The sequence below is a fragment of the Rattus rattus genome, chromosome 12 (assembly GCF_011064425.1).
Source record: "Rattus rattus isolate New Zealand chromosome 12, Rrattus_CSIRO_v1, whole genome shotgun sequence".
In the NCBI taxonomy this organism is placed as follows: domain Eukaryota; kingdom Metazoa; phylum Chordata; class Mammalia; order Rodentia; family Muridae; genus Rattus; species Rattus rattus.
In genome coordinates, this window is record NC_046165.1 from 70,834,447 (window position 1) to 70,861,687 (window position 27,241).

General features: G+C 45.9%; 1 protein-coding gene across 1 annotated transcript in view; it reads right to left on the minus strand.

The window, feature by feature from the left end:
- LOC116913352 (M1-specific T cell receptor alpha chain-like) overlaps positions 1-27,241 on the minus strand; it is a 495,143-nt gene that overhangs the window by 50,570 nt on the left and 417,332 nt on the right. The gene's annotated exons all lie outside the window — the stretch shown is intronic.

The following is a 27,241-nucleotide window of genomic DNA, read 5'->3' on the forward strand; positions in this document are numbered from 1 at the left end:
ACCCATCCGCACCGTGAATGTCTATATCTTTCAGTGTAGTCAGTACCCCTAGCTGGGACTCAGACTGGTACTCAGCAACAGCTTTCAAACAGGTCCCTGACCACTGCAAAAAACAACATAGAAAGAAATCACGCCCAGGCACACAGGCTGTCTTCAGGGACTACTGCCTGGTGGCTTGCTCCAAAAAGTCTACTATTTGCATCTTAATCATGGGTCAAACATGCTCAAAGCACTCATTTCCATCACTTCATGCTGATCACCAGCAGTCCTTCCATAACTGGTAAATGTTGAGACACGGCAGTGCTTTGGAGTTTGTTATTTGATTCTGCTCTCAAGGCTTTGCTTTTCCTCCACCCAGAGTCCAGCAAGCTGAGTCCTCCGGGAAGTCGCACGCATAAGGAAGCAAGCTTCTCTAGGGTCCCCCTAGAGTGCCCACTAATAGGTCACAGCAGCCTATCTCCCCACGTTATACTCATCGCCCTCGGGAAGATGTCTGAGTGACTTGCTATTTTCTATTTGAGAGCGCTTTCACCCTGTTGCTAAGTGACAAAGTCCTGGCGACAAATTAATTTCCAAGCCCACTGTCCAGGGAAAACATATAGTACAAGGGAGCCTGAAGAAGCCAGGAGCAGAGGTTGCTCTCACAGACAGAAGGGAAAAACTCAATGATAGAAATCAAGATAGCATGACTAGTAATTGAGGGCAGCTGTCCTCCATGAGATCTCTTCCCACCGGAGGGCAGGAGGGATTGTTCCCAGCTAGGACATCTCTAGGAGACTCCTTCTCTTTCAGGAATACCAAGTCAAGTTACTTCCAAGTTCCTCGTACCTACCAAGGTTGACCTGAAGTCTCGTTCCAGTCCCAAAAGTGAGTTTTCTGTCACTGCCTGTAGTTACACTGTGAGACACTCCATACCAGAAACCCAGGGTTCTACTTCCCAGCCAGTCTCTACAGCCTTCTCAGTTCTCCCAATGGCCTCTTTCGAGCCAGCCAGCTAGAGAAAGCTTTCCTGGGCTCTGGTGAAGGCAGAGGGCTCTGGTCAGATAAGGGCTGGATGACCACATCCTGTTGCCCTTTGGCCTCAGTTGGTCATAGGCACAGGTTAGTTAATTAAAGCCAAGCAGTTGTCAAGTTCAACTCTGAACATGTCTGGAACCGAGCCCTTTGCCCCTTCTCTTCTGGGTTTTATGCTAATGTGTCTGTCTTGTCAATTTTTTAATGAATGATGCAGCAGAGAAACCTAGTGATTAATAAGTGCCCTACTTTAGGTCCTAAGTCAGCAAAGAAAAGCCACGAGGACAAACAAGGAGAAACAGTGAGACTCTGTGAGCACACCCATTGCAAAGTTTCCTGTGAAAATAATTCCCATCGCAGAGATGTGGCCAGCTAAGTGTCCAGTGTATCTTTATGTCTAAATCTTTTGTTTGCTGGAGTCTAGAATGTACCACAATGGACATGTAGTCAGGTACAAGGGGCACATCTCAGAGTCCTCTGAAGTACAGACCTCATGACTTCCTTCAACTACGTGGCTCAATGCCCTCTATATATTAAAATGGGGGGCAGTTGGACCAGAGGCTTCCAAGTAGGATTTAGAAAGATCCCTACCTACTTCCCATTCAGACTCCCATCTCCCAGGCAGAAGCACTTACAGGGCTGGATGGTCAGCTGAGTTCCTTTCCCAAAGGTGAGCCTGTCTCCACTTCCTGTATTCACACCCTGAGGCAAGCCTTGACATAAACCTCTCTGACAGAAACATACACCCTGAGCTAAAAATGGCAGCACGAGCTCATAACCCCAGTCTACGCTACTGGTCACTTCTTCCTCTGACTTATTGTCAGCATGAAATATTTACCAAGGCAGAGGGCCAGAGAATGCGGGCCCTATATAGGTACTGACTACACCACTGTTCGTGCTTTCTGGACACGTCCACCATGGACTCCCTGGAAGTTTCTGTCTACCTGGAAGGGGTAGGTAGCATGGAGGACCTTAGGCAGAGGCACGTAAGAGACTATGAAACAAGAACAACAACAACAACAGCAGCAGCAGCAACAACAACAAGGACAACAACGTGATGCTGGTTTGGATATCCGAATCTAAAGGAGGGGAAGCCAAACGTCAGTCTAGAGCAAACACAATACTAAAAGGCACAGAGGAGACCTCGCTTTGTGCCCACTCCAAGTTCGTCCCCATCGCCAAAGCCAGCATGTCTGCACTGTTTTTTTTTTCTCACTGTCACCGATAACAGCAGAGAAACAGGGCTCTCACCAGCCGATTCTTACCAATATGTCTGCTTGGGCTCTCTCTTCATGCTGATGCAGCATGCCTGGCAGCCAGCAGTGCACATCACACCCAGGTCCCAGGCTAAGGACAAATCTCTAAGCTCAACACCACCATCCGAGGTCACCACTTTGCAAATTTAGACACCAAACAGCAAGCATAATGGTCTGTGGAGATGGCATTTTTTTTTCAAGTTTTAACTCAGTTTTCAAGCTGTGCACCACACCAGTGAATTTGGTGTTTACCCTGCTCTCCAAGGCACTGCATGGAAATTCTTAAGTGGGCCACACCAGTGATCTGTCTACACTGCACCTGGGGCTTTGTTTGTTTCTTAGAACCGAGCCCTTCCTAAATTAGTCTCTTCAGTATACAGAGAAGCTCAGGTTGGGATCGTGGTAGATCAGAATGTGTTTGGTACTTACAAGGTCTGACTCTCAAAATGGTTCCCGAGCCAAAGATCAGTTTGTTTCCGTAGTTCACACAGCCTCAAACTCCTGTACAAAAACTCTGTGTGGGCAGAGTTGGGGTGGGGTAAGCGGGTGAGGGATGTGGGTGCTGAAGGTGAAGCTCCCTACTTTACACTTAGGACCTAGTGGTGTTTGTCCAGAAAGCTAAAAACATTATACGAATTGCAGAGTCGTACAAATGTGAAATGGTCAACTGTAAGCTGGAATTTGGCTGCTGCTTGCTCTTTACTGCTTGGCCTGGGATAAATGCTGCCCTCCACACCCTTCGGTGTATCCTTTCTTTCAGGACTTTTCTTGCCCTCAAGTCAGAAGTTCCTTTCATCTCATTAGTCCTATCAGATCTTCCTGTTCTAAATTATTCCGCTCTGCCGAGATGTCCTCCAGCTCCAAAGCCATGGCAACTGCCTCCTCTTAGAAACCTCTGGGAGGTCTGTTTGGAGGGTGAACTCATTACAGCCTCGGCATGGCGTTGGCATATCTGCAGCTGGGAGCTGCATTAGAGGTGGTCGGTCCCCTTTTGGGTAAAGCATCCGATTGGGAGCTGTTCTCGGTTGCACTTCCCCTGGGTGTACTATGGTCTCACCTTGAGACGTTTCTCCGAATGACTCTAGCAACTATGGTGCCATCAGGGAAAGAGCAGGCTGACAATTACTGGGTCCCCAACTCCTGTGGCTTAGCTCTGTCACTGTCACTCTTAAGAACTCTGAGCTACCTGTGTCCGGATTCAGAGGAGACCATTTTCCTGGAAGGGGAGGGGGGAGAGAGAGAGAGAGAGAGAGAGAGAGAGAGAGAGAGAGAGAGAGAGAGAGAGAGAGAGAGAGCTCGATATCTATGCTTTAGCCAGCCTGGCTAGAAAGTGATTGATAATATAAGTGTCACTATAAGAGTCTGAGCCATACGGATCCTCAAATCCTCAAGACTCAAGTTTCTAATTTCCAAAGCAGAAACAGAGTTTTCCTCCAGGAACCACAGTGGTTTGGACAGCTGGGAAATCCCAGGTTGGAGAGGCTCCATCCCTGTGTGGTTCTTGCTCCTTCAGTAAGGCTTTCTGCTCTGTGATGCCTTTGGTGACATGGTGAACATTACAGCTTTAGCCACAGGGAGGAGGACTCTGCCTACCTTGTTTGCTCATTTCCCTGTGGATATGCACCCTGCCTTTGTATCTGTGGATACACACCCTGCCTTTGTATCTGTGGATACGCACCCTGCCTTTGTATCTGTGGATACACACCCTGCCTTTGTATCTGTCTGTTACCTTCGTCTCTCACCTCAGAGCGTTTCCAACAGTTCACTATATTCCAGTTTTGCAAATCCAGACACCAAACAGCATGCAGCATAGTCCACAGAGAAGGCACTTGTTTTCAAGGTTAAGCTCGGTTTTTTTAGCTGTGAACCACACTGCTGTGTTGGCCTGAATCATACTTTCAAAGGCATCTAGATAAGCTATTTGACAGGCTCCATTTGGGATTGGGGGAGGAGAACCTGGACTTTCCCCTGAATTTATTTGGTTTGGGTACCCCTGCATGTTCACAACCTTCCCAATATCCTTGCAGTTGGTAAGAGACACAAGGCTGGATTGATTCTATCACCTTGTTCTGCCAGGAGTTCTCTGTCTGAATCTCCGTGTCTCTGCTTGTCTCCTTGACAACTTATGCTCCTACTGTTTCTTTCCAACACTTCCCCAGCACCGGAAGTTAAAAATCATCAAACAAGATAAAAGAGGAGACGCAGGCATTCTAAGTTCACATGTCACCTTAGCGCGTGATGCCGGCAGCAAAAAGCGGGATTGCGAATCATATTTTCTAGTTGTGAATTAAATATCCAAGGCTGGAGTTCCCCCAGAAAACTCAAATACTTGGCTGCCACCTCCCTCTATCAGCAATGACAGAGGACACGGAAATTCTCTAAGCCTGTGTGGTCCCGTTTGATCCCTAAAATCGAAGTGGCTGGTTTCCTGACTGGGGTGAAATACTTACTGGGTTTAATGGTGAGTCTGGTTCCAGCCCCAAAAGTCATTTTCTCGTTTCCATATTTGGCACAGTGTGCCAAGCCATTACAAAATCCACCATGCTAGCTCTGTAGACTTCCTGCAAGCCCCTACCATCCCCTTTCTTATTTTGTATTTATTAATTTTTTTATTTTACTTACTCACTTTACATTCCACTCACTGCCCTCCTCCCGGTCACCCCCTCCCACAGCTGTTCCCCCGATCCCCCTCTCCTCTGAGTGGGTTGGGACCCCCCTGGGTCCCCTCCTACCCTGATACATCAAGTCTGTGCGAGGCTAGGTGTATCCTTTCCCACTGAGGCCAGGCAAGGCATCCCAGAACATATCCCGTATACAGGCAACGGGTTTTAGGATAGCCCCCCTTCCTCCCCTGCTCCTGAACCCACATGGAGACCAGGCTGCCCATCTGCTACAAATGTGTAGGGAGGTCCAGGTCCAGCCCATGTCTGTTCTTTCCCCACTTCATTTCTTCTGAGCCTACTCCCTCCAACACTTCAGCAACATCAAACTCTCTCCTAACACTGCCTGACCCATCCACTGAGACTGTCATGAGGAGAGCTTGGCAGGGGGACACTCTGCTAAATTTGTCTTTAGAGAGGACAGGAACCCCCTTTTCTGCCTGTGCCCGTGCCTAAGTTCAGATACGAGCCGGGGACTCCTGCCCCATGCTTCTCACACCTCGACACCTCCCCAGATTACAGTTTTTTTTTCTGAAGGTTCCCTGTGTTCCCACATGGCTTCTGTCCCTCTTGCCTCAGTTGAATCATCCCTTTACCCTCTGCTCCTGAGGTGTGTACTGTGGTGATGGGAGCAAGACAGGAGGCGATTGCTGCAAATGTCCATTGTCTGGTCCCCTCCTCACAGAAATGAGGACCTGCCCTGGCATAGATAGTCCTTAGGGGACGACAAGGGGCCTGTGCAATGATCTAGAGCATTCTAGGATCAGGGGAACCCAAGCAGCAAACTTTTGATAGCTCCTTCTGCAGGTTCAGGATTCTACAGAATGGTGATGGAATTTTTGTTTGTTAGTTTGTTTTTACTTACTTGGAATGACGGTCAAACTTGTCCCTTTCCCGAAATACAATTTCTGGTTTCCCGTGTTCCACTGTGACAGGAACCTCAACAAAAACCAGCAGAAGACAGAGCTAGAGTCTACACCTGGGCCCCCCGTGTGGGCAAGTGGGGAGTGACAGCCCGGTTGTCACTTTCCCTGAAAGGACACCTGGCAAGGGTATTAGAGGGGGAAAGTTCCAGGGCTTAAAGCACCGGTGACCCTGTGATGCTGGAAGGTGGCTTCCTCTTGGGAGGGGATTAGAAGGACAGCTCATGCGCCTTTGCTGGGGCTTCCTGTCTGATTTAAGTGTAGGCCACTTGTTTTATGCTTGGGTATTTAAATTTTTTTCTATTCTTTTATTTTTAAGGCTTAATTTCTCTCCTGTTGATCATACGATTCTAAAACCCATTTTAAACCTAGGATTCCTTATGAAATCTCTTGGCTCTGGGGAGGATTTTATTTCTTTATTAAACTTCTAAAACAGTTCATTCTCCCCACGTTAATCCAGACTGAGGCTAGCATGCTGCTGTCCCCCACCCCGCCTCACTTCTCAGACATCTCAGTTCTTCCACGCCCAGCATTCTCTCCACCTTGCTTAGCTCATTTACGACGAGAGTGTGGTAGCGGACCGCAGGTCTTTTCCTTTCCACTTTCAAGGCCCATACCCACCACGGCACCATTTAAGGACGAAACCTGTGTGTTTGCTTTTCATTGACCTCTTTTTCCAGTCCAAGTTAACAGACCTCAATTTCTTCGACTTTACACCCTCACCAACCCTGTCACCGAGCTCCACGTTCATGACTATGAATCCCACCCACCACACTCCATAGCAGTGGTTCTGGACCCCTTTGGGGGCTCGAAGGACCCTTTCACAGGGGCCACAGACCAGATACCCTCTATATCAGATTTACATTATGTTTCACAACAGTAGCAACATTGCAGTTATGAAGTAGCGACGAAAATGGTTGTGGTTGGGGGTCACCACAACACGAAGAACTGTATAAAAGGGTCCTAGTATTAGAAAGGTTGAGAACCACTGCCCCACAGGCAGCTTGCAAACTTACTTGGAATGACTGATAAGGACGTCCCCTGCCCAAACACCAGCTTGCTGTTAGAGGATGTTACACAGCAAATCAACCCTTTACAATAAACTGTCAGATGCTTCTTACAAAGCAAAGATCCCAGGCTTTCGTGATACGACTTCAAAAGGCACCTCAGGTCCTGCTCAGTCTATGAGGTCTGAGTAGGGGACACATTTTGGACAGACTCTGTCAGGAATAACAGGACACCCGCAGAGTACATGCAGTTCTCCTTGGTGTGACTAGAACCTCTGGCATACTGCAGGTTTTAAAGGGCGACATCGAGCTCCCTGGTCTCCTCTCATCTTTGTGATCCATCCCTCTACCCTAACAGCATTTCCTTCCGTCTCTCATTTCCATCTCTAAGCTAGCCTGGTGACACCAGGTCCTCAGCTTATCGATCTACCTTCTTGCAGACAGCATAGGCTCACCAGCACATTGTGATCGAAGGGCTAGAAATGCCAGGCTCTCCAGAGCGGAGATCTGGACTCCCCACACCTTTACCTCTGGTCAGCCTGTTGTTCTCATTTGTCTGGCTAATGAGGAGCTGACCTTTCTAAGTGGATGCGTTTGGCTGAAATGACAAGTGCCAGAGAGCTAACAACAAAGGCTGTGCTCCGGAGGCACCCTTGGCCTTTCAGACCCCGTTGGCATATTTCAGTCAATTGGATCCTGAGCTAAAAATGTCAAGTTCTCAGTGTTGGCACTCATACTACTGGGCTTGGGGAAACTTAACAACAACATCAATACCACCACCACCACCACCACCACCACCACCACCACCACCACGACCACCACCACCACCACCATCATCATCATCAACAACAACAACAACATGAGCAATATTGTTACAACCTGGACTCTACTCAAGTGAACCAGGCTTTGCTAGATGATACCTTTCACATTTGAGACATTTATAACAGCCCCACACTGAAGCAGAGCAGTATTGGTAACAGCCTCGCTCCATGCCCACCTCGTGTGACTCTATGCTGCTAAAGTCAGATAAAAAGCATGATGATAGGTATGTCCTCCACATACCTAAGACTCTGTCCTATGCTCTCTGCCTGCAGAAGAGTAGCTGATTCAACACAGGGCTGGCCACATGTCTCTTTGTGAGAAGACACTGTCCTTGGTGGAGATCCTAGGGTAGCAGCTATAGTTCTCTGTTACCCATCTCCTGATTCAGCCCTCTCAAGCTACACCTAAAAGCCTATTTCTGCCTTTTAACTGTTTCCCCTCCTGCTTGTCATTCATCGAGTGTATTATCTCTAAACACCTACACCATCCAAGCTCCAGGCTGTCTTTAATTCATATCTATTTGGCTCCCACAGGGTTCCCACAAGGAAGATCTAAAAACCCTGGAGTGTGAAAGTGAATGAAAATATGTTGGGGACATTGAGTGGGCTCCTCCAGCTTGTGTCTCTTTCCATATATGGGCTTCGCCACACTGTCTCATATCTCTCTGCAGAGGGAGGTTTTACAACAGACGACAGAAGGAATTTTATGCATCTTAAAAAATAGTCACATCTCCCTCTCTTCCCAGCAGGATCCAACAGCAAACTCACCAGAGCCAAGTCTTCCTATCTGTTCTAATTATCGGCAAGGATACAAGGAACCATGAGAAGAAAGGCTTTAAGCCACGGATCGGACATCCTGGAATTAATTGTAATCCTTTGCCGGTGGTTTCGGTGATGGGGCATGGACATAGTGGCCACTCCTTTTTGTCCATCCTTTTTCTCTTTGCAGTTTTGCCTTAATAGAAGAAGTCGGATACATGCAGGGAACATGGGGGGATTTGAAATGAGACCATATAGTCCCAACCAGATTTCTGGTTTTCTTTCTCTGCTTCATTTAAAACCCTTCCGAACTGAATATGTATGACACATCTATTCGTACCCTGTTCTGATTATCTCTCTCCATGTGGAGGGCACCAGTGGAGATGGCCTTTGCTGGGTCAAGAACAGTTTAAGGTTGCTGTAAGGGAGACCTTTCTGATAGGGATGCTGGGAAAATGTAAGATAGGATCCCCAGGAGTCGTTTGGCAAGGGCTTCTCCTCCCCCTAAAAGCTAGAGCCTCTCTTCCAGGGAAGGCTGTGAGAGGGGTAAAGATTCTAACTTTCTCAAGATCAGCTTCATTCTAACAAAGGGAAGAGAGTTATCGGCACTGCAGATGACAGAGGACCTTGAACAACATTAGTTTACTTAGCAAAGTGTGGCCCATAAACAATGTGCAGTCCTCTTAAACCTGGTACCAGGGATCCCACCTCAGAATTCCCATCATGGCGCCGTGTCCTTTCTCACTTACTTGGATGGACCCTAAGGAAGGTCCCTTGTCCAAACGTCAGCTTTCCAGTGCCAGCTCCAGTGTTAGCACTGTGACAGGGGCCTTTACAAAAACCCTAGGTGCAACCTAGAGGATCACAGATACCTCTACGACGACACTAGGTGGAACCCTGGGCCTCACAGACACCTTTACCTTTTAGTTTTAGGGAAAGTACACTCACCGAGAAAGGCCTGGGCCTATGAAGCTGAACACAATTCTCTGAAGGTCAGGAGACCATTTCTACATTTGGCTCAGAAACACTGACGGGCTTCATCCAGGGCCCGCCCCCACCTCTGTGTCCTCTGGTTTCATAATGAGCCTTACTGGTTTTTCCGTGTTCAGTGTCTCTCTTCTAAAGGTCTCATTTCCATTTTACAACATCATTTTCAGGACGATTCCTCTATTTGGTTTTCAAGGCATGTCCTTCCCTCCCCTCGAGGTGTCACACGTTTCTGATGACAATGAATTGATTACGAGGAGACAGGAGGAGAGTGTTCCGCCATTTGGAGGCTGACTAGAATTAGAGGAGGTTTAGACTCCAGCCTTGAGAAAGCACTGTCTCCTCAGCTCCCTTCTCGCCCCAGCACAGGATAGGGAAATGGCGGACATATTGAGCTGAACCCCCCACCACACAGTGTTGCTTTCTGTCTGTCTTGAACTGACAGAACGGAAGCAACAGCCCACAGGAAAGCTCACCTCTGAGCTCTATTCTTACACTGAGCTATCTGTTAATATAATTAGCTGCTTTGGGACGACTCTCAACCCAGGAAAGATTGGCGATCCTGAAATCTCAGCAGAGGGGTGCGACCTGGCACTACAGTGGAGACAGTAAGAGGGGTCCCAAAGAAACATTCCTGTAGAGTTACTTGAGAGAGCTGTAAACTTCATCCCTTGAACACAGGAAGTTCCTAGTGCTAACAGTCATAGCCATGGGAATCTGGGGGCTTTGTTAGTGGCTGGATGCCATGGAACTTTGCAAAGAACAAAATTCACGTGGTTTTATTCCACGGCATACTTTGGTCCTTTAATTCACTTTGACTTTTAAGCTTAAATGTTTTTAAAAACTAAATTTATGGTAGTTGCTCTATTTGCCCCTTTAGCAATTTTTTTTATTAGCCAAGAGTTAAAGCTCCCTGCCATTAGGAGGGTGCATGAAGAGGCTAAGAAGTATGCATCTGCTTTGAGCAGAGCAGTCAGGGACTTGCGCAGCCCTTCCTATCTGTTTACTGTCTGAAACCCTCTCCATTAACCTATAGACCATAAGTCAAGTAGGATGATTGCTCTTAGCTGAAACCCTCGGATGTGTGGGCATCCAAGAGCGGCTACGGCAACAGCCTGTGGTCTGTAGACAGAAGGAAACAGAACTTCTTAGACCCCAGCCTTGCCTTGAAGTCACGGCAAAGAAAAAGCCCACTGCACGGAGGAACCTTGCATGCAGTGACGGTCCAGGGTGTCTGGAGGATTGCCTGGCTTTCACAGCTGTTTCCTTTGCATCACTAGACTGGTTTACCAACATCATAAAGTGTGGAAGCTTTTTATAACCCTCAGGCTCCAAAGAAGCCAATGAAGAGCTGAGAGGGTGTCTTGGCTTTTCCATTCTGAAAACCCAGCACAGAATTCTGCCCTAATGTATTTCTTGCAAGACCCCAAAAGTTAACACCTACTGCCTGGTCCCCAGTCTTGTGTGCCCACCGAGGCATCCTGCTTTGATAAGCACAGGAATGCTTGCAGTTTGACAGCGCCATGTTTGTTTCTTATCGCTATAGTCATATAGAAATAAGCCAGATAGCCAGATAGCCACATGGGCCGATTCTGCTCCTGTTGGGCAGTGCATCAACCATGTGGTATGCTCTCTGCAGCCTGGGTGCATCCCAGACTGTGGTAAGCTGTGTGCCAGAGAACTTCACTGTTGCCTCCTGCCACAGTACATCTTACCCTGAATCATTCCCTGGCGTCCCTTTCCTGGAGCAGGTCTTTTTAAGAGGTTTGCCTGGGCCTGTTTCTTAACACACTCACTCCAGTGTGGCTCTTCCCTGGATCACAGAAGACAGTGCTGAATAAATGAAACCAGGAATCTGGCTTTTATGCAGCCTCCAGGGCGCTCCACTTATATCAGAAAGGAGACTCGTGCCCTTCAAAGTTTTCCTACTTTCACTTTAGCTGGATTTTTGAACAGGTCAGTCTTGAAGTATATTCTCAAAATCCACCGGCAACACAGATCTTTTTTTTTAAAAAAAAAGTGTCTCAATAGCAACCACGGTGACTTTTCTATAACGATTTTACCTGTTTCAGTACGCACACATCCTAACTAGGGAGGGGCAGCATTGTATGTGAAGCAGAGACTGCCTCTGCTCGGCTCTCCCAGCTAAGAGGAAAGACAGATCTCTCCAGTCTCAGGTGAATGCAATCGCAAACTGAATCATTAACTTTGTTAGCAAGAAGATAAAAGGGGTTAAGTGCTCTTCCCCAGTGATCCCAACAGTCTCTGTTGTAGAGACCTCAAGTGCTCTAGGAGGGACTGAGAACAGTTCCTTTAAGAGAAAGAATGAGAAGGTTAAAAAAAAAATCTTTAGAATTCCCATCACTAGTTAATGAAATTACAGGGTCCCTCCTCATTTGGGGGAAGTTTTAGTATCTACATTATTTTCAACTCACTAAATTTGCATAGTCACAACATGCCAATTTCCTTTCATTCTTTCTAGAAAATCCTTTCTGGCCTGAGCTTCATCCCTCTGGATCCTGTATTCAATTTGCCTCCCTGTACCAAAGATCTCATTTAAGATGAATGATTGGGCTATCATTGGCTAGAGGCAATTTAGTCTTTGTACAGTGGCGTTGGGGTCCACCTCTCTGTAATAAATCCGCTCAGATTTAGAAGCTAAGCTGGGATGCTTTGGAGGGGCAATGCTTGGAATGAGAATTACCCGAATGCCCCCCTGTGCCGTTCCCGCAATACTTACTTGGATTCACAGTTAAGAGAGTTCCTTTCCCAAATGTCAGTTTGTTGCTGGTACTTCCACTGTCCCCACAGCCTGGGGAGGCTTTACAAAAACAGGACCCAGGGCTGTTCCTGTAGCAGGGCCCTGTTGTTCTCATCTTCGCCCTAAACTACAAGTTAGCAGATTTTTTTGAGAACAAGCCTGGGAGAAGCGCAGCAGGTAAGACCTGGGCTTCGAGAGGCCAATGGAGGGTGATGATATATAAACTTGATCTCTATATATCTGTACCTATATCTCTAGTCTTAAATAAAATTTTTAATTGCGCTTTTTATGACTAAGCCGCCTTCTTCATTTCGTTACTCCACTTCGCTCTCTCCCTTCCTAATTGTTTTCTCCGGCTTGGTATCCGTGCAGTTTCTAGTTTATTGTACTTTTGGGGTCACTATTTCTCTGCTGTTTATTGAAGTTGCATACAATCAACTCCCCGGTTTCTGGTCCCACAAGCCTCTTTCCTCTCTGTTGGGGGAGCCCGGCAGGTTCCCAGCAGTCAGGTCTGCTGTGGAAAACGACAGGAGCCTCAAAAAACCAGACAGGGGTACGGTTGCATCCCTTCCTCTTGCCCCTTTGTCCCTCACAATGTCTCCATTGCCAGTTGTGGACATATATCAGGCATTTTGGGTTCTTTGTCAGACATTTAATGTCTTTATTTCTTTCCTTTCATAGACTTTAACTTTTTTCCTCTCGCCCTTTCATCCAGCCCTTACAGAGCTTTCCATAAAACAGCTGGATTAACAGAATCTTCACACTTAAAAGTCTCCCCAGTGAAGTTAAGCCGGCTTCCTACTTAAAGTTTTTGGACCAACTCTCGGGTCTCCACTTCAGGGACCCAGTACTCAGCTCTAAGACAGGAAAGGTTAAAAGGTTCACGGAGAAGCCAGGGAGAAGCCTGTTCCCAGAAATCCTCTTGCCGCTCTGTGCTTAGGTGGATTTTATTTCTCAATGTCCTTCATCCCCCTCCCTGCCAAACCCCACAGCCAGGTCATTGTCAGGATCACCACTAACAGGGAGCTCTCCTCAAAGTCAACCCCAGAGGACACTTCACACATGCCCTCTAGTCTTGACAGAAGACGAGGCATCGCTCTCCGCTCAGTTTCTAGTTGTGCGACATGAGGGGATTAGGAGACAATCGGTTTGCCCGTCTCTCTCCCCCACTCCTCCTGCCCCTCTTTGATAGCTTCAAACTATTTATAGAAACGCCCCTTTAGGTTAGAGAAATGTACTAAGTTTCTAATCGCTTCATCATTTTCCTTGCTGTCTATTTATCGCGGTCATATATTTACAATCTAAATTTCCATTTCGGGAGCTCCCTAATGCACTTTTCTATTACTTCCAGAACACTGTGCAGAATGACAAACTACCCGAAGCAAAACAAATCACAAGGACTTTTTGGGGCTAGAGACGGACATTTCTGCTCAAGACAGGTCTGGGATGAACATCATTATGGCTGTTTCAGGCCATCCAGACAACTGGGCAAGGAGGCTTGTGGTGTTGACAGGCTCTGTCGAAGGAGCTATCTACCGAGAATCATTCCTCGGGATTAATTTGGATTTCCTCTTTAATCTACTTCTCAAATGTCAGTTTCCTATCTTTTTTTTTTTTGAACCCCTCTGGCAGGGAAAGATTAAGGTAGATATCAGGAATGTTTTTTGAACCTCAATGGATATTTCATCTTCACACACCTCATAAAGTTAAAGGGACCAAGAGAAAGGAGACTGTAACACTATTGAGAAAGAATTTAAAACAGTTCCTTGAGAAGTATGAGAATTATAAATAAAATAGAGGTGTGTGTGTGTGTATATATATACATATATACACATATATATGTATATATATATACATATATACACATATATATATGTATATATATATATATATAATTTTTTATTCTCATTACATTTCTAGTGTTTGGAGAACTCTAAATAGCCAAACCAGTCTGGAAATGTAGCAGCTGAGATGCCTACACCTTGAGGCCCTGGAGACCTAGGCCAATAGCCTTATTGGAAATAGCTTTCTGTTTATACTGTTTTAAGCATGAGGAACTTTGGGAAAGTCAAATGAAGGCAGCAGACTGCTTATGGGGACCTTCTGATTCTGGCCTTTCTAATGTAGATAAGAATTCAGCCATGCAAATGGATTTACTTTGAGAGGCCCAGTTGGGTAGCTAGTATTCTGGAATTGTGAGGCAGTGTTAACCCCAAATCATTGTTAGGGACGGGTTTCCATTCATGTAGAAAATGGAAATTGTCTCACAAAGCGAAATTTCAGTGACACTGAAGTTAATCGAAATTAGGTTTGTTCTGTGAATGGTGAGGGTGCGTGCAAAACCTCCTTCTGGGCCTTGTGGGACGACGAGGAGGTCGTTAACACGCGTGGCCTAAGAATCCTTTTTACACTTGCAAGCTCAGTGACCAGTTTGTCACCAAGAATACACAAAGAGCGAAAGAGCAACAAAAGGGTCTCCTCTGATGCCAGAACTCAGTCCAGGCAAGGGTGCAAACATTCCGGGAGGACCCAGTTAGAACACGGCACCGAGCGTCATGGGGGGGGGGGAATAGTTTTAGAAGCTCATGGTCCTTTTGACTCATTTGAAATTTGCTTTGAATGTTACCACTACCCTAAATATCAGCTTTTCATCACTGTCAGTCACCAAAGGATCTTACAGAACTTTACCTAGCTAGCTCTGTTCCAAGAGTTCTCGTTACAGAGTCCAGATAGCTCATTTCCTAATTGTGCCCACATGGAAGCCTTGGACAGTCAAGAATGTTAGAGCAAGGTGATCATTCAGTGACCAGCATGCACCTCGCTGTCTCCTCTTGGGTCAGGTCGCCCATGCTCCGACCATCATGACCTTGGGTCCAGCCTTTATTCTCCTACCTCTCCCTCCATTCTAGATGCATTTTGCCCCCGAATATTAAAACTTCACTTCAGCAGCTATTAGTCAGACACAATCCCATTAACAGAAACAGACTTAACATTTCCAAGTGCCCGAAAGCGTTGACAACAGTCTTAAAGGCTCTCTTATTGGGGGCTGCCCACAGTGCCATCGTGACCAGATAGAAACACAGTGGAAGACGCTAATGAGTGGACAACTCAGTTGTTCCTCATTTGAAGGTGATGGCTTATGTTTAAAAACAAGTAGCTGCCATCCAAACGTACCTGGTATAACGCTCAGAGTCGTTCCTTTCCCAAATGTCAGCTTGTTATTGGTTCCGTAGTCACACAATGACATATGACTCTACAAAAACTCAGTTGTCCAAACTTCCTCTAAGCTTTGACATTTGCTTGTTGGTCTAGAATCCTCCCAGATGAAGCCAGCATTGTACAATGAGGAGCAGTGGTGGGATTTTTGGACTATTAACTTAAGCCTTCCCTTTCCTTGAGGTTATGGTCACTTTTCTGGGAACAGGTTAGCATCCATCCCCTCCATCCATGTCTAAATTCCTCTTTACTCTCTACCATTTTATAAGAAGGAAAAACAGAAGCACAAAGAGTCAGTTGATTTTCTTTTAGTTCCATGGAAAAGCCCACCAATTGTGATATATATATATATATATATATATATATATATATATATATATATATATCACGTGTATAGCCTGACTCCTGGTATACTGGTCCCGTATGAGTCTTACCATGCCTCACAGGTAAATAGCATGTGGGGTCACTGGCAGTGCCCTGTGTGTTGCAGTAATATTCCAGTCATTGTTTGGATTGGAATCAGTTAATGAGACTGCTGTGGTGTGGACTTAGGTGGTAAGACAGACTAGAAAATTTGCATATTAGGGTTCCAGGGTGAAACTTGCAATATTAGAAGTTAGAACTTAATGAATTAGATTAATAAAAGAGTAAAAGAAAGAAACTAGGATAACAACTTACATAAGCTCACTGTCAGTTTTGTCCCTTCCCCAAAGATGAGCTTCTGAGATCCTCCTTGATTCACACACCCACACGTGGCCTTACAAATACTATCTAGACTCCTCTGCTAACTGCTAGAAGCCAGAGCCCCAGCAAGTCTCCCAGGGAAGGACAAAGGTCAAATCACGGTGCTGTGCAATTGTGCAATTATACGGCTATTCCTGAACGAAATAATAGAAAATATATGACTATGCTTTTACCCAAGAGCTTATTAGATGGGCAAGTGCTTTAATCTCAGTTTCCCCATTTGTAAAATGGGAGAATGGTGACAGCTTGTCAATGCTGCTATAGGGATTAGATATTTATGACTGATGGCAGTGGTCTGTTTGGTCAATCCTGGGCTGTCTGTGAGATACACTTCTGTAGCACTGGCTTTTATTACCACAGAGAACAAAGTGCCAGTGGCTTTCCCCCAGACACAACCGTTTCACTAGTAAGCACTTATTTCAGTATTTGAATGTAATAAACTAAGTTTTGAGTCTGTCTTTCCTTCCTTCCTTCTTTCCTTCCTTCCTTCCTTTCTTCTTCTTTTTTTAAATTTAATTTTATTCTTTTAGGATTCATTTTTTCTTTCTGTGACTGGGTCTCCCTATATAGTGCTGGCTAGCCTGGAGCTAACAATCTAGACCAGGCTGGTCTTGAACTTGCAGTGTGGTAGAAAGCACAGAGCAAGTGGTCAACAAACTCCCGTTATTATTTTCCTCCAAGTCAGGTGCATTGCACGTTCTCTTCTTTAAAAATAAAGACCTAAAAGTTTGGAAATCCATGTAAGACTGTAGAATTATAAACCCATCTCTTTACTTGGAAAGCAGAACTGCATTAAAAACAAGGAAGAGTTGCCAGACAGTTTTATGGGGTAGGAGGATGGTTTAAGTGATTCTGTGGGAATTTGGACAAAGCTTTATCCACTCCAGGTACTTTCTTTTAGCCTGACTGGACTTGAATTTTGGCAGACATGGGGCAAGGAGCCACATGTCCATCAGTTCTATCGTAGAAAAAAACCCCTCAAATCACATTTAGAAAGACAGTTAGCTCGTCTCACACTTACCTAGACTCACTGTGAGCTTCGTTCCCTTCCCAAATGACAGCTTAGACCCAGTGCCCTGCTGGGCACTGTGCTGAAGGGCTTTGCAAAAACCTGTGGCATCAACTTAATGAGCACAGCTTTGCAGAGCTCCCAAGGACTACGAGTTTCCTCCACTGTGCGAGTTTCAGAATAGGAATAAGTGATACCATTCTTTCAGGTATTCTGGGGTACTGGGATGGAGACAGAGTCCAGAGATTCGATTTTTAGATGCTGGAAGGCTTTGTAAGCTAATTCTATGTATGTCATCCATGGTCCAAAGCCATTGCATCATGCGCTCTCACCTGACTTAAGTTCCACTGGGAAACAAGTCAGCTTTGCAGGGTCAATGGCAGTGTTTGATAGTTCTGGTCAGTATCTGAAGGCAAGGCTAGTGATGCACATAGGCTTTTGCCTTTCTTGCTCCTGCAGACAGCTGCTCCTTTCTTCTGTTAGCAAGTTCAGTTGGTGCCCTGGGTCAGTTATTCTCCATGTTTCCATAGCCTCTCCCACCCCTGACCAGCACACAGGGGTCTTAACTCTTTTTGGAACCTGACATTTTATTTTGGCTAGCGCTTGTGTAAATGTTCACAAGTAGCGGCCGTGAGGAGGCTTGCTCTGTTTCCCTGCATTGGCTCTGGGCAGGTCATCTTGGCTTTGCCCTGGACCTTGGTATTGGTCTCATCTGTGTGTGACTTTGAGCGACTAACTTCTCTACATCTCTGAGTTTCACTGTCCTTATTTGCAAAATTAAAGCATTAGGAGATCATTAAGGACTTTCTAAGCTGTTGAGTTTTTCGTTTGCGTTCCTGGGTTTAATTTATTCAAAAAAAAATGCTGTGCCTTTTTTACCCCCGGCTCATCTAATTCTCCTCATCTCCTAAACAAAATCAAACACAAAGTTTAAAAAAAAAAAAAAAAAGGAAAAGGAAAACTAGGTCTCTACTTAGCATACTGGGAAATGGTGTTTTCCAACCTACCATCTGCCCGTGTGTTTGATCTTCTTAGAAGTCTGAAGTCGGAATTTTGGAACCAAATCCTCAGGGAGAGGTATATTTTCTAAAAGGAATCCAGATAATTCAAACCCAGCCAACAAACCGACACCTTTGGTTTAAACACCGTTCTTCCTAAGTTTCATGCCCTCGGGTTGCAAACGTAGTTTTATCTCCTCTTTTTAGTAGAATCCGCTGTTTGTCCTTGCATCCCAGACTCTAAACTGACCTCCCAGCTTCCTCCCACTGGAGAGGGCATTTCACTGTGCCGCGGTGCTCCAGGGCTCCAGGCCCGGGTGCTCCCACTGAGGTCTGCCAAGGCTCCTCGGAGCGAGGCTCAGTGGGTGGAAGAGCGACTAAGTTCCCTTCTAAAGTAGAGTTCCTTCGTGCTGCTTACGGAGTGCTGGGTCCCGATCCTTAGAGTGGGGCAGGGACACTTGCCTCACACACTCCAGGCCAGTGTGAGATTAATCAGGAGTGGAAGGCAGCATCTTGAATGTCATTTGAGACTATCTCTCTTTCCTAATGCAGGCCAAGATGCAGGCCACGAGTGGGACAAGCCAAGCACTTCAGGATGCTCCAGATTTTGTTTCTGGTTTTACAAGGATTGGAGGGTCTATTTCCGGAAACCCCACTAGGCGGTTTCTTGCCCATTTTGTTCTATAGATGATAAGAAGGCAATGCTTGGTGCCTCCCCACTGACCCAGAACAGAGAAGGAAAGCCCTGAGGGTCATAAAGGACAGAGGGAGGTCAAGCTTTCCTTTCCACTACATGAAGACACACTTCCTTGGGTACTCGGTGCTCACCGTCAGAAATACCATTTTTCAGACGCTCTGTGGACTTCAGCTTAGGAAAACATGCAACTGGGGACATAACTCTACCTACAAAGTCAGTAAACACATGCCAGAGCCAGTCAGAAAGAACACTGTTAATTACCTGGTATTGAAGGTTACCCGTATGATGCACATTTTTTCTTTCTGAAGCCACATCACTCAGGGCTACTGCTAAACTATGTCCTGGGCTCATGATGAAGTCCACGACTGTTCATCCAAAACCTTTGTCTCTTGGGACATTGACAATGGCTTCTTAGAAATCGGTGTGGATGATCCGTGAGAAAGATGTAGGTTGTTAGTATTTTTTAAGTTGAATTATGTTAAATATCCATATTTTGTTACGATTCCTTAAGGAACACTTCCATCTCTCTCCAACAATTTTCAAAAAAAAAATATTTCTGTCAGACATTACTTGCTGAGTTTCATGAATCTTCCAGTCATGGCTCCAAAAAATGCCAATTTCCTATCAATTCGGTACCCACAGGAGTGAACACCTTTACAAAAACCCGCCCTGTCAGCGAGGTTCAAAGGCATTGACTTTGCTCTTTCCTCACTAGAAAGAGATACCCCGAGAAGGGACTGCCTTTCTTTCTTCTTTTGGAGGAGAAGTAGGGGGGAGAAGAGTTCATTTTAGGACAAAGATGATAAATAAGGTTTCAAAAATCTTATCACACCAGGCAGCTTTTTTTTTTTGCTTCCGAATTGATGGCTTTGCCAAAGGCTGTTTCCAGCACTCCTCTCTCTCCAGATGCAGTAATAACTGGATTTCAAGTTGGCATCTGGACGTGGACCTCCAGGCTCTGATGAGTTGCACACATTAAACCAAGACATCATTCTGTTATCTCCAATAGAGAGACACGCTTTCCTTTCTCCTCTTGCTGGGCAGTGGGAGAATTCAAGGAACATGTGCTCGGTGATACAAACTCTTAAGTCTTGGGTCAGCACCATTGTTCTATACAGTGGGACTCTGGAGGACCTGAAAGGGATCGCTAAGTGCAAATTGCTCACTGCAAAGGTAAAGACAAATTTACTCAAGGTCCTGTAGGTTGGTTTGAATCATAGCTAGGACTAAGAATTTAGGACTTTTGGGTCTTAATACAGTATTCTGCCTTCTGCTTCTCCCTACACATGCCATAAGAGAGCAGGACTTTTCCTGGGTTATCTCTCCCTACAGTAGTTATTGGTTGGCCCAGGGAATGATTCTCCCTCTTAAATAGTGGATATGGCACCGTGAAGAAGGACATGGCAAATGAGAAATAAAAGTCCTTCGTTTATTTCCAATGCCTTAGGCAATAACAGTTGACAGCAAGGGAAATGGCCCATGGGATACCCAGGGAAGCCAAGGAAAAGACAGAGATGGAAAAATTCGCCCTTTACCAAAATGATGATCCAACAGAGAGTTGGCTCTGATTAGTCTCTCTGCAGGACTTATTAGAGGGAAGGACGTCTCATACATAGAAGATAAATACATGATAGTGTGGTCCTGCCTTCTCCTCTCAGCCCCCCCAGAGTGTGAATAGAAGAGCTCTCTTTCCATCTAAGAATAGATGAAACCCAAGAATGCTTCTTACCAGTGTGCTCCAGGGAGCCATTACCAATCGTCAGCTCTTGATAACTGAGATGTAACCCGATGGGTCTTGCTGATCAGAAGAACAACTGTGGGACAGATCCCACAGATGGCTGAGAATTCTGACCTGCGGGAGTCAGTTTCAGTCCCATTCTAAGGAATCGCTGACTTGGTTGGACCAGGGCTATTCTTCCCACAGGCTGCTCTAGAGGAAGCATCAGTGACATAGTAGAATGTCCCCTAGCCCTCAGAGTGTTTTAAAAGAGCTTTATAGAAGGTGGCACTAGGAAAACATCATGGTAGAATTCTTCATCCTTATTCTTGCCCAAGTCTGCAAGGTGTTCCCTCAAAGCAGGAGCCTTTGCATTGTCTCTGTCCAGAGATGTGCTGGTCCTTGTCTTTCCTTGGTGTACTTCTTGGTATCCACTCAGACAGCTTGTCCCCAGGCATCTTGAAATGGAAGGTGCCACAGGAAGACATGGAGGTCAAAACTCTTTTCTGGACACTTGGCTCAAGCCACACATTTCAGATGCGTCTGAGACTTCTCTTTTAGACATATATTTGAGTATTCCACAATATAGCTAGTATCCTGTATCCATCCAAGATAAAATTCAACTCTTCTTGACTGTGGCATTAAGCATTTTGTAGGCAGAACATTCACTTCTCTGAGTCTCTTAGAGTACTACCTTGAAGTCTGTTTTCTTTTGGTGACTGTTGAAGAATGGGCCCACAGGACCAATACAGAAGCAGGTGTCAGTCTCAGGGATGACAGGGGATGGGGATAGAAAGCAGCTTTGAGAGCAGCTGTGAAAGAGAGTGTTTTCCTACTTTGACCTATTTTTTTGCTTTTGAGCTCCAGTATGACTTGTTTATGGAGATGGGCTAGTTAGAGCAGCAGGGGGCGCTGCAAGGTCAAAAAACAAAGTCACCCGGCTCAAAGGACTCTGGAAGGAAGAAAATCTCTCCCCTGTTTTATTGACTACACTTGTTCTTTGACAGTTTCATACATGTCTATAATGCATTCTGATTTCCTCTACCTTGCATTCTCTGTCTTTCTCCTCCTCCAGCCATCCCCCTTCTGCCTTATGGGTCCCTTTCCTATGCTTATAACTTTGTGTTTAGTTTGCTGTTCCACTGAGTAGAGCCAGGGCCATCTGTGTGACTATGGGTATGCAGCTATTCAATGGAGTCTGGTAGGATGACTGCTGGGTACACATATGAAGACAACCCTCCCCAGATCCATTATCCAATAGTTCAGTAGAGGTAGGATCCTAGGAGCTCCCTCCTTAAACATCATGACTAGGTCCAGGCTTGGGCAGGCCCAGTGCAGGCAACTGTAGCTGTTCACTTCCTGATTACAATGGCCATGTCACAGCCAGAAGATAGCATTTTTGCAGCCCTTCTCTCTGTCTTCTGGGTCTTGCATTCTTTCTATTTTAGTAACAGCGGTTATCAAGACTCAGGCCGAAGGATGAAGGAGGTTTGTTTACCCCTCTCGAGTGGTGGTTTAAAGCTAATGAAAGTCAGTCCTGGTTTTTAGGTTGCTCATGGTGCCTGACGACTTCCAGCGCCCTGAGAGCTGCTCAGGCTGCAGATAGCAATGCACTAGGGAGATGGTTAGAGCTCTTGAGGGCATTAAGTCAGCAGTGGGCTACAAGATCTCGACAGAGCTTTGGGCTCACTCTTTCATATAAAAGTTGCAACCTTTAGAAGGCCTAAGAACAGTGGGCATAAAAACTGGTTTCCATGTTCGCCAGATTATTTGGGTTTTGGAAGAACATAGCTGGCTTAAATCTCAGGGGAGCACAGTGCTCTATGACCATGTGTTCACATCACTGACAGCATAAAGATAAGAAGTTTTGGGCTAGTGAGATAACTCAGCATGTCAAGGCCCCTGCTACCAAGCCTGATGGCTAGGGTTCTATCCCCAGATCTACAAGTAGAAGGAGCCAATAGAATCCTGCAAGCTGCTCTCTGGCCTCACATGTATGTTGTGGTTTGTGAACAACACATGATAGTATGTTGAAACACACACACACACACACACACATCTTTAAAGAAACGTGAAAAAGGTGTGGTTTGTGAACAACACATTTGAGTATGTTCAAGCACACATACACACACACATACACACCACACACATCTTTGAAAATGTGAAATGTTATTGTCTTTAGATTTTTTTTTTAAACTGTTGATTGATAGGACAAATCTTTAGCTAGATTTAGCAGCCATGTTTTCATATTTAATTAATATCTTCTCTCTGAATAGTTCTGAGAACAATGCCCTCAGGGCTGTATTAATCTTCTGTTTGAGAAGTAGGTGCTGGAGGTGGTATAGACCTGGCAGACGGTCTGCAGAAGCTTAGCCGGCTTTCTGTGTGACCTCCTCAGAAGTGCCCTTTCTGAAGAACGCCTTTCAGGAAAAACTAGGACACCGGAGCTGAGAGATGTCACTTACACCCCTGGCATAGCACTCAGCATCAATGTGACCTGGCTGCATGTGTCCCGTGTGATGGCCTGTGAGGTCCATGTCTGTGTTCTTGTGTGTGGTCAGATGTCCCTGAAGTTGGGCAATAGGAAGAGGAGTAGCCAGCCATTCATCAAGAAAATGGTTTTGTTCAGGGGTGGGCTGGGGACCTGGAAGCTCTGAAAATGACTTCTGTCAGCAGGAGCTGGGTGTGTGCAAGGATTCTTCCAAGTGGTAGCCTCTGAGAAGGTGGGCAGCCCCGCTGCTCTGAATTTTCCTCTCCAACATCCAGGGCATCATCATTATGGAAGCTCACATTGGGTTGCTGGCCCAGGTGGTATTTGTTTTGTGAACTCTGCATGCCCATGATTGCCAGATACGATTCAGGAATTCAAGTGAAAGTTGAATTCCAAATAAACAATGAATATTTCTTTTTTAAGAAATGCACAATGATGCCCCAAATATGGCGTGTTCCAGACATTAGGAAAACTTTAGCTACCACTCATTTGAGGTAACCATTGACTGCTCTCTTGTATTTTTATTTGTCACTCTTCCTTCTCCTTTTTTCCTCTCCCTTTTATTTTTCCTTTTTCCCCTGGAGATGGAGCCCACAGCCTCATGTATGCTAGGCAAACACCCTATCACTGAGTCCCATTGGTGAACTCTTTAGTGAAGCGGCATTCTTTTACTAACATCTATTTTAATTGTTTATTATTATTATTATTATTATTATTATTATTATTATTATTATATAAATCTGGCATCAGGCTGAGGGAAATTTTCAACAGAGATGTATTCAAGGGTAGCAATGAGTAAGTAACTAATCAGAGCGGCCAGGGACACTGAGCTGAGCTGAGGTCACTGAAGAACGAGGTCAGAATTTTGATAGCTAGAACAGCGAGACGGATGGATGGCAAGAAAGGCTGTTACAGCAGAGGCAGACTGAGAGAGCAAGCAGTGCTCCTAAGACTGGGTAAGAGGCAAGAGGAAGAACTTTGCAGGGTCTTGGAGACTCAGACAAGAGGAGCAGTTAGCATTCTAAACACCTAGAGAATGGAGGGTCCTGAGCAAAACCGACCAGTTAGGGCTAACTGCAGTGGTCCCTGTAAGGATGGAGATGTTTGCTTGAGGAGGTGGCTGGGATGGAGACGTACACAAACTCATGCTTAGAGGTATGGACAGGGCTTACTGATGAAGCAGGTGTAGGGAAAAGGGAGAAAAGGAACCTTTCGCAGATACTCGTGGGGACTGTAGTGCGTTAGTGTTTCTGATTCCTAAATACAGCATCGTGACTCACATAGAGAGCCATATTGTTGGGGCAAGTAGGTGAGAGGAGATGGCTCAGGGGTTCCAGCCACCCCAGGCCTATGAGGCGTCTCATAACAGTACCCCAGCAAGTTTGTAGCTCACTCATTGCAGTTTACCTGACAGCAAGCTCTCCTTGGGGCAGTAACTTTATAGCTATAGCCAAGGGTAGGCTGTAGAGAGTTCCAAGAGACAGAAATCCCTGTAGTGCAAAGTAGTGCACACTGACAGGATCAGCAAATCCCACCTCAAGCTTCAAAAGCAAGGAGTTCTAGGGTCTTTTTTCACCACCTTTCCATCCGCCTGTTCCATTAGCAGAGGGACTTGTTAATTTATTTTTCATATTGAATGCAATTCATTCATTCATTCATTCATTCATTCATTCATTCATTCCATTTATCGAGTTCTACAAAGTGAGTACACAATGTCAGGTGCCCTGAGACAGGGCTACTTGAAGTGTCATCCATAAACTGGTTCTAGTCTATGATCAGAGAACAGAAGCATGGAGATTAAGTTACTTTATACATTAGATAGCCAAAGCCTACTATTGTGGGAATCACAGTTTCCTTCCCTAATCCCTCTTTCCCAGCCTCCCTCTTTCCCTCCCTCTCTCCCTCCCCCCACCTTTACTTCTTAAAAAGTCATTCATTTTCATTGTCAGAAGTATCAGTTGTAGATGGTTTGAAGACCAGCATTTCTGTAAACCACAACAGTTCCTTGGTAGAGGCATTTACCCCACAGTTTCAGTTAATCCAGTCACATGACAATCATGTGAGGGGCTGCCTGCCTCCCCTCCTTTCCCTCCTATCTCTTCCCTGTATAAAGCCATATGATGGTTAAAGAGACCCCAGCAGCCCTCCTCCACGTTGTGTCTCTGCATCGACTGAAAGGATGATTCTTGCTATGACCCTTAGCCTTTTGTTTGCCTGTAAGAGGCTTATTTCTCTCACTCTGCACCCTGCTTCCCTCTCTCTGACCTTTGGAAGCTTGCTCTCTTTTTCTACATGCTTAGGGTTCAGTCATTTTCTGCCTGCGACGTCCATTCCTACCCTCTGTTGAGTTCCTCTGAGCTGGTCAGTGTCTGGGATGCAGACGCTACTATTGTCTCATTTCCTTTCCACAGATAAGAATGTGTTGTGTATCACGTTGGCCCAGAGCTCCCTTGACCAGGCAGTGGTGAGTGGCAGCAAAGTAACGTTGCTCTGCACTTTTGATGGGAATTCTCCAAATCCTGATTTATTTTGGTATCGCAAAAGGCCAGACGGGTCCTTCCAGTTCATCCTTTATAGGGATAACACCAGGTCCCATGATGCAGATTTTGTTCAAGGTCGATTTTCTGTGAAGCACAGCAAGGCTGAAAGAACCTTCCACCTGGTGATCGCTCCAGTGAGGCTTGAAGACAGCGCTACGTATTACTGTGCCTTGGGGTCTCACTGTGATGCAGGTGCCCAGGGAGCCTGTACCCAAACCCCAGGAGCACAGCTTAACAGTGGTCCCCCTGCCACAGAAAGTCACACGCCAGATCGTTAGGCATCTGGTCTTTAGTGGTGCTCCCAAGTGACTAGGAGTAAAAGGCCTGGCCACAGCCAGGGAGACTCTGACTTCCAGGGAACGCAGCATCTCTCACTCTAGGTTTGCTGGGCTTTTGTCGGCTGAGTCACTTGTGGCTGGCTATGGAGAGCTACAGCTTGAGGAAATACCATCTCTGTGTCCTCGAGTCTGTGCTGTTCACTGTGAGGATATCAGAATGGTGCAGGTGCAGGTGCATTTCTCCCTGAAGATCATTTTGTGGAAGAACATGTCTGACCAATGGTCTAAGAACCAAGAACACCATTTTCTAAGGTGCAGAGTGTGGAGCTCAGTGGTGTTCTAAGGGAAGACCATTTTCTCTGGGAGAAATTGGCCACGTGATGTTGAAACAGGTGCACTTCAGCCTCAGACTTGGGCTCACCTTTCTCTACTTCTGTTAACATCTTCACCACAGATAGTGCCTCAGAGTCATTAGACACAGACCCGGGGATGGAGGGGCTCTGATGTGAGAAATAGTCCATCCATCTCACATCTGGTTCGTGACAGCTAGGAATGCATGCCATACTTCTAGCACTCTGGGGCAGCTACATGCTAGGAGGCGTTGTGAAAATGAATTTGTGTGGGAGTTTGTGTGCACCTCAGACACAGTAAGCGGAAAGTAGCCTCGCTGTGGAGCGACAGAGGGTGAGGTGAGGAAGCCACAGGATGTGGTTCTCAGATCCTGTCTTCAGTCTACACACATGCATGCACACATGAATGCGTACACACACAGACAGACACTCCTGAAGAACAATTTCAGGGATGGAGAGGGCCAGGGGGAGGGAGTGGGAACAGACATACCAGTAGGGAAATCTAACCATTAAACTCATTACTCATATACTAACTAAGATATTAATTTGAAGTTTTTGGAGGCTCATTTTGGTGGGGGAAATTCACAGTCCTGTGATACGCTAGGGTTTTATTTTTCCAGGCATGGCGGGTCAGAGTTGTCTCATTTGTAGCTGACAAGAGGCAGTTCCGAAGCTCAGTGTAGTGACATTTAGATCGACGCGTTGTCCTCATTTTGGTGATACAGTGAGCCCCTGGGACAGTACCTTTGGGCTGTCAGTCTTGAGACCTTGCTTCCATTTCCAGTCACATCTCTGCCTCACCAAATGGTTTTTGACCAAGGGCAAACATTTTTTTTTCTTTTTCAGGTGGGGGGGAAGGGCAGGCTGGGCAAATGTTTCTGTTCTGCTTGGGAAAGGAGCGTCTGATCTTTTCTAACAACTTCAGAACAGCATTCTGATGTCACAGCAAGGCAGCAGAAGCGAGTGCTTTGGTACGAGGCATTCTACATACACAGCAGACGAAGGGTGCAGTG